This window comes from Engraulis encrasicolus, chromosome 4 (assembly GCF_034702125.1).
Source record: "Engraulis encrasicolus isolate BLACKSEA-1 chromosome 4, IST_EnEncr_1.0, whole genome shotgun sequence".
NCBI classification, from domain to species: Eukaryota; Metazoa; Chordata; class Actinopteri; order Clupeiformes; family Engraulidae; genus Engraulis; species Engraulis encrasicolus.
The window spans coordinates 8,841,903-8,849,320 of NC_085860.1; the positions used below are offsets into that span (position 1 = coordinate 8,841,903).

The 7,418-nt window shown below is 43.2% G+C and overlaps 1 protein-coding gene across 1 annotated transcript in view; it reads left to right on the forward strand.

Moving 5' to 3' along the window:
* Positions 1 to 6,880: 6,880 nt before the first annotated feature.
* The window catches only part of LOC134446679 (E3 ubiquitin-protein ligase TRIM35-like), an 8,022-nt gene continuing 7,484 nt past the window's right edge, over positions 6,881 to 7,418 (forward strand). The window contains exon 1 of the mRNA XM_063195993.1: positions 6,881 to 6,988. The gene's annotated coding sequence lies outside the window, so the exon portion shown is untranslated. The remainder of the gene's footprint in view (positions 6,989 to 7,418) is intronic.

Below are 7,418 nucleotides of genomic sequence, written 5' to 3' on the forward strand. Positions count from 1 at the left end.
TTTTATAACGCAAAGAATAATAAAGATTTGAATTATTAATTGTCACCACTGTCTCTGCCTCCATTGTGCACGAACCTGTGTTTGCCTGGTAATCTATTGTGCGGGTACATTGTGTGTTGGTCCGGGGTATCTGTAACTACCCCTAATTCATTTCCTCCGGGGGCTCCACCCCCGGGGGTGGCGTAGTCGAACTACTTCCTGTAACGGTCTCGCCCACTACACATCGGAAGCAGTCGCAGTGGCAAAGGCCGCCCTCAGGCACCGGGATGTAGTAGGGAATGTCCAGCATGGCAGGAGTGGTCTTGGCATACAAGCAACAACACCCACATAGCAAAAGGCTAAGCCAAGTGAACCACGGCACATGGTGGTGGCAGAGGTGCACCGGCAGGAAGAAACAGCGAGGTGCGCCAAAGCAGTCTCCCAGGCACAGCAAGGCCACTGGATGAGGTGGGAGGGTGTTGAGAGGCGGAAAATAACATGGAGCGAGCTGTGGAGCATTGAGGCCAAGCTTAGTTTCATCATCAGGGCCACATATGATGTGCTGTCCTCTCCAACCAACTTACACCTGTGGTACAGAGAAGAACCAGAATGTCCTCTGTGTGCAGTCCCTACAAGCCTCAAGGACATACTGGTGGATTGTAAGACCAGCCTGACTCAAGGAAGGTACACCTGGCACCACAATCAGGTGCTGAAGTGTTTGGCAGACAAACTTGAGAAAAAAAGGGAAAGCACCAATGCCATGCCTCCAAATTGCCAACCAGCTGCCCCATGGAAGACGCCCTTTGTCCGGGAAGGGGAGAAAAGGGGGACCATGCCAGTTCCTCTCGAGGCGGGCCAAGTGACCATAGCCCGGGACTAGGAAATGTGGGTGGACCTCAATCTGAGGCTCCGCTTTACACCTGAAATTGCAGTAACAAACGTACACCCAGTCCTAGTCCTATGGTCCAATTCCTGCCAGCGAGTCTTCATCGCAGAATTTACTGTCCCATGGGAAGATGCGATTGGGGAGGCATATGAAAGGAAGAGGCTACGGTATGCTAACCAGAAGGGTGGGGCTGGAACGTGAAGGTGTGGCCTGTGGAGGTGGGCTGCAGAGGCTTTGTGTCCAGAAGTACCACGGGGCTTCTAAAGCAGTGGTTCCCAACCTATGGGTCGGGACCCACCTTATGGGTCGCCAAAGATCCACAGGGGGTCGCGGAGCCCTCTTGATTTTAAGGGGTTTCGTTTTAAATATATATATCCCTTGTTGAATAAAAGACAAAGCATTTAACTAATAAATGCATAGAAGCAACACATTGTAAGTGCTACATTGAACATTTATTCTATATTTGACCAAAGACGAATTGAGGAATAAAATAACTAAAATGAGTTTTCGCAGGAAACAGAGGGCATCTTGTGACTCCCTCTCGTGCGGGCGCTCGTGTGGTTGGGTCACCAAAGCTTACAATAGTAAAAACATGGGTCCCTTAAGAAAAAGGTTGGGAACCACTGTTCTAAAGGAAGTGTGGGTCAGAAGGCAGGCCCAACGGATGGCAATAAAATAACTGTCTGTAGCGGCTGAGCAGAGCAGTCACTGACTGTGGCAGGGACACACTGTGGACTGCCAGATGACCAGGTGGTGCCACCGTACAACACACCCAGGTCTGATTAGCCTGTGGTGGGCCAACCCTGGAAGAGAGTGGACCAACCCTGGGAGAGAGTGTTCAGAAATGGCTGAAACACCCAGTGATGCCAGGGACACAACTGGTGATGTGCTGCAATGGTGGTGCCACATCGTCATCAATGCCAGATCTCACTCCACTGTCACTGTGCATCCAGCGAATTCCCAGTCATATTGACGCAACTACCTCTCTTCGCCCGACAGCAAGAAGGATGTCCTGAGAGATGTCTCAGTCATCTCCTTCAGAGAACCAGGGATATAGGCCCAATTCGAAACAGGGAAGGCAGCTGTCCTTCCAGTGAGCTAACTGGACATCGAGTCATGAAGTGTGGATCGAAATGAAAAATTGCTTTATTTCCTCCCTCGGCAGTTGACTGCATTTGTGGGCGTAACGGGGATATTTGAGGTCAGCATCAGATGCTGACTTCGCTGCCTTGGTACCCAACATGCTGTGCGCCACCTCCCTCTCAACCGGAAACCTGAAAAACAAACATGGCTACTACCCAAGCTACTACCTTATCATACTCTTTATTCTGACACTTATGTATGTAGATATTGAAAATCGAATGGATAAATCAACATTGTAGTATCTAAATATGCTGTCGCTAGATCTATTTATAGCCTATTTTACGATTCCGCCGTCTGACGATCATTCACCGTTCAAATAGCATGCATAAGCTAAGCGCTAACGTGATGAACGTAACTCCCGCCATAGAATCGCCGTAACATCAAATGCGCAAGGCAGTGCACTCGTTAGTGCCGTTCGTAACGGCTGCCTCATCAGCTAACTTCACCTATCTGCTCAGTGACCTGTTTATGTAGGAGGAGAGTCATCGAGTCACTGCCTCCCGTTTTGAATTGAGCCATATACATATCCTCAAGTTATTTTTCAGTCGACTCGTTTCGACTTCTCTATGGGGTAAATACAATCACTACTGATTGCCAGATCCTAGGGCCCGGGTAGAACTCACCAAGAGCCTCCTCGCTAAAGGACGGTACCCACATCAAACTAGAGACAGTCGCCAGCCGTGCCTAGAACCCTATGTTCCCTATGTACCCTACAGTATGTCACGTAAGTGAGCACACCACTCACATGTTTTGCAGATTTGTGAGTATATCTCTTCATAGGAGAGCATTAAAGAAATTTCCTTTTGACACAATGATTGGTGACAACATATATAACCGCTTAAATTTCTTGTTCCCTCAGAAACAAATCAAAATACAGCCATTAATGTTTGAACATTGCCCACAAAAGTGAGTACACCCCAGATTAGATTCTGGTAGAGAAGGGGCCGTGTTGGGAGTGAGTTTGGGATGTTACACAAGTTCCTGGAAAGAGAGGATGCTGGCAGGTTGGCTGCACTGAGAGAGGAAGAGAATGAATATCATGTTAAATGCACACACCATATAGCAGTGGTTCTTAACCTTTTTCTCTCAGCGCACCCCCTTACCTATTCACAAGACTAGCCGCACACCCCCAACCCAACATGTATAACGTGTACAAGCACTAAAAAAGGATTTTAGTGATGTATTACAATGATTTTTGCTTGAGATATTAATGAAAACCTTAATGACTTTAAATGGGGACCAAAACATGTTTTAATTTGGTTTAGATTTGGCCTCATTATAATGTTCACTAGCAGAATTTTGGTCACGACCTCAACACAAACAACATTCTGCGCACCCCCTGTAATGTCTGGCGCACCCCCAGGGGGTGCCCGCACCCCAGGTTAGGAACCACTGCCATATAGTAAGGAGTTAGTGTGGCAGGTATTGTGGAGCTAACTACCTTGCATCAGTCAATTTAAGTCGCAAATATGTTGTTTGACGTTGTTTGAAAGCTTTCTCTGACTCTCATTCTGACTCAAAATACTAATGCTAAGGCTAATTTGGCTAAGTGTCAGGTAAGACATGTCAGATGGGGTAATCTACTACTCTATCAACTACAACTCATTTCAACCTTTATATTAAGTCACTTATCCCTATCTCTGTAATTAGGCTACAGTGGAATGCAAATAATCAAGAAAGTTTGCAAAGAAATAATCAGCAATAAACTTAAGTATTATTAAGATAGCTTATATCATTATTGCATATAGGAATGTACACAGAAGGAAAGTTCAACACTATAATATGAACAGCAGGCTTACATAGCCTAATGTAGACACAGGAGAATAAATAGCATTTTGATTAATAGAGTATTAAAGCCCCACATTGCTCGACATTTCGCTGATTGATTAAGGAGGGCCATGTGGTTGAAAACGATGCGTTTTTGAACTGTATAAGTGAAAACACGATTTATTAGGAAACTTGTTTGTGGCTGTGGTCATCACACGAATTCACTGCTACGACGGCTCGAAGTTGCCGCTGCACCTACAGAGGGGCGTGTCGCGTGTACGTTGTGAAAGACAGCTGTGACGTTACACAGAAGTGTGTGGGGATTGGTTGTTCCACCATCCTATTGCGTGACGTTGAGTGCTGAAGCAACCGTTTATCCCGCCCACACTCTCTCCCAGCTCCCCTAGACCCCTGTACAGCTTTTTGCTGTACGGGTCTGGCTCGCTAGGCTAGGTCCAACCACCAACATGTCAAGTTATTTAGGACATTACAGGCAAGGTGTGAACAAGATATTGGTCATTTTAAATATAGCTTTTTTGTTTATGTTTTCATATTTTAATATCATTAATATAATTATTATATTTATATTTAAAATCTTTATTCACTCGGCTAGCTGTTGTGTTCCATGTTGTTTGTGTAGTTTGTAGAGCCAGAAAAGAGCTTTCAAACAAGCTCTTTCTTTGTGTCTTAAATTGACTGACATAATCAAAGATGATATAGTGTCCTTCCTTTTTAATTACACATGTAAACCTGTCTTAGTCCGTTTCTCCCTTAAAGGTACACTGTGCAAGATTTTTAGTTGTTTATTTCCAGAATTCATGCTACCCATTCACTAATGTTACCTTTTTCATGAATACTTACCACCACCATCAAATTCTAACTATTCATTATGACTGGAAAAATTGAACTTTTCATACATTAAAAGGGGGATCTTCTCCATGGTCCGCCATTTTGAATTTCCGGAAATAGCCATTATTAGCTGCAAAAATGACTGTACTTGGGCCATACTAGAAAATATTAGTTTATTACTTAGTAAACATCCATGAAAAGATCAAATTTGTCAATAGACAACCCAGTTACAGTACCTTTTTTGACCATTTCCTGCACAGTGTACCTTTAAAGATGCACTGTGCAGGATGGTGACCAGAGCAGGTATTGCAACTATGCTGTTCACTGAAACTGTGCTACCTATTGCCAAATTTGATCTTTTCATGAATATCCACTACGTAATAAACAAATATTTACTAGCATGACCTACATAATACGTACAGTACGTTTTGCAGCTAAAAATATTTATTTCTGGAAATTCAAAATGGCAGACATGGAGAAGATCCCCTTTTTCATGTATGAAAAGTGTAATTTTCCCAGTAATTTCCCAGAATACTTTAAATTAAAATTAAATTATTATGATGGTGTTAAACATTTCGGGTAACATTTGTGAATGAGCAGGATAATAAACTACTAAAATATGACACAGTGCAGATTCATGCGAATGCAATTTTGGGGTATACCTTGCCACTAAAAAGACACACTAAGTTGTATTAAATTGTGTCGGTCTGGCCCCAAAGTCTCTGATTTCACGTGAAATGACCCATTTACTGGTGCATTTGGAGTGTGATGACTGTGGTGTTTAGTTGGTTATGCTGAATTTGTGATGTTTAATTGGTTATTGGTTGAGTTTGTGATCAAATATGTACTTTTTTGCAGAATTACAAGGCTACAAAGAAAAGGTGGTGGGTGATGGTGGCTCAATGTTCTATTTTTTGTGTGCCCTGGAATTCCCTTTAACCTGTCCATCATGTCTGTCTACCAAGAAAGACATTGAGGGGCAAGAAGTCTTACATGTATTATTTATATAAAATATTTTATTTAGCTTACAGACTCCACAGACAGTTCCAGGAGGCCTGATCAACGTTGCAAAGCATATTGGCAATGTAGCGTTCAACGCATGGAAGAGGATGCAGTCAGCAGTCCAGTATAGTGAGTACCATTTCATTAATGTACTAAAAGGATATCCAATTGAAAACTAGAAATGATTTATTTTTAGCCCTGTACAGAAAGCATACCGTGACTATATATGCGGTTTTATTCCCAAAATGACCACTGTGTTTCCCATTCTTGGGAATGATGAAACCAAGTTAACTTATCTGATGTGATGCTAATACAGTCTTAAAATATGGAACTCTTCATCCTTCAAGCATAACAGGCTGGTATGTTTCAACCATTGGTTTTAACCCTACACCCTCTAGTGGCTATTGTACATATTGCAGACTTTGATGAAATTGATCCCTTTCCCTTTCTCAGTTTGTCAATGGTTTCATCGTCTCAGTATATAACGTTGCCATTTTTTCTTGTCACATCAATGAAAATCTCACACAATTTAGAATTCTGACAGTACCATCTTCAATGTATGAAACTATGGTAGGCCTATTACTTCAAATCATAATAGGAAGGTGGGTCATCTCATGGATTATTTCCATGCCGGATGTTGTTATACATGACAACAATTTATGTCTTGAATTGAAATCCTAATACCACTGTTGTGAAACTCTGACTGCTTAATGTCGCCACAGTCTTGTAAACAACTGAACCTGTTTGGGAGGTTCTAATGACAAGTCAGCTGACCTTGTCATTCCTCGTTTACTATCATGGCAACATGCCTTAAGGCAGTTGCTCCTTGTAAACAACCTCACAGGTGACCTGTGTATTTTGTTTCCACAGACACCTGTCATGGACACATGCATGCACGCACACTCACACACACACGCACATGCACATATACATACACACAAGGCATGTATTGCAAATGATTTTGTTTTGTAACTATGACTTTCTGTTGTAAAACAGATCTTATATAACTAGACTTTCGATTCTATTGATTTCCCCATGTGAAAAGCTTTTAACATCTACTGAATGTGTAGAGTATTCTGTCCCTGTCATCTCAATATACTTGCTAATAATAATTGATGTGTGAATTGTTGTCCATTTATACATTTACATTGTTATCTCATCAATCTTTGCCCCCTCCAGCACCTGTGATCCTGGATCCCTGCACGTCCCACCGCGGCCTTGCCTTGTCTGGTCTACCTGACCTCATTCACACTCCTTCAAAAGACCCAGTGCCTTCCGAACAACCCCGAGAGGTTCTCCTTCTATCCCTTTGTAGTTGGCTCCCAGGGCTTAAACTCAGGCAAGCACAGCTGGGTTGCAGAGGTAGGCCATTGTCCGGAGTGGGTCTTGGGTGTGTGTATAGAGTCTGCCAAGAGAAAGGCAGAGGGCTTTGTGCTAAGCGGAGTTTGGAGTCTGTGGCACTCCAAAGGCCAGTTGAGAACCGATTGCCCAACACAGCGCTTCTTCCCCCTTAAGGTGAAAAGGTAGCTCAACTCAATCCGTGTAGAGCTAGACTGGGCCAGGGGCACATTGACACCGTCAACGAAACACACCTGTGCACTTTTTCACAACACTTCAGGGAGAAACTCTATCCCCTCTTTGGGAATGGCAGTGAGCTATCTTAAGATTGTGCCGTGTCTTTACAGCAGGGGGTAAAACTCGAATTCACCAAGGGCCAAAATCAAAATCTAGGAACAAAGGTTGGTGCGCACCTTTAAAAATGAATAAATAAACCAAGACATCTCATACTGTA